Here is a 628-nt window from a genome sequence, read left to right on the forward strand (position 1 = left end):
GTCGATCGTGGTTCGCGTCCTGGACCTGGTGGCTTAAAACTCAAGCCAGGCGCGTGTCTGTGCGTGCCCAAGATCCCGAGAGGAGAATGGAGGAGAAGGGATTGCGGCGTGACCATCCCGCCTGGGGGGTGATTTCTCGCTTTCCCCTATGTCTCCCTCTGTCTGTCTGGGGAGCGCACGCACCCTATAGCAAAAATCTCTCAAAAAAAAAAAGTAGAAAAGTACCTCCTGGATACTTACCTGGCAGAGGAGATATTATGATCACAAAGGTGGTTTTCCCAGGGCAAAGCTTATCCATTGTACTCCAGATGTGCTGACCCCTGCAATTTCCCCGAATGTGGAAAACTCGACTGCATAATTTGTGGTAGTGGGGGACTTTATAGTTGCTTTCCTCTGGGAAAAAAAAGAAAAAAGAAAGAAAGGAAAACAAAAAGAGAGAAAGAAAAAAAGAAAAAGAAAGAAGGAAACAAAAGGAAAACAAAAGAAAGAAAAAAGAGAAAGAAAGAGAGAAAGAAAGAGAAAGAAGAAAGAAAGAAAGAGAAAGAAAGAAGGAAGGAAGGAAGGAAGGAAGGAAGGAAGGAAGGAAGGGAGAGAGAAAGAGAGAAAGGAAAAGAAGAAAGAAAGAAAA

The 628-nt window shown here is 43.8% G+C and overlaps 1 non-coding gene across 1 annotated transcript; it reads left to right on the plus strand.

Moving 5' to 3' along the window:
- The first annotated feature begins 232 nt into the window (after positions 1 to 232).
- On the plus strand, positions 233 to 396 carry LOC114005109 (U1 spliceosomal RNA). Its single transcript, XR_003547013.1, has one exon. It is a non-coding gene; the product is annotated as a U1 spliceosomal RNA (small nuclear RNA).
- Positions 397 to 628: the final 232 nt, after the last annotated feature.

The sequence above is a fragment of the Tupaia chinensis genome, unplaced genomic scaffold (genome assembly GCF_000334495.1).
Source record: "Tupaia chinensis unplaced genomic scaffold, TupChi_1.0 Scaffold142219_1, whole genome shotgun sequence".
Classification (NCBI taxonomy): Eukaryota; Metazoa; Chordata; class Mammalia; order Scandentia; family Tupaiidae; genus Tupaia; species Tupaia belangeri.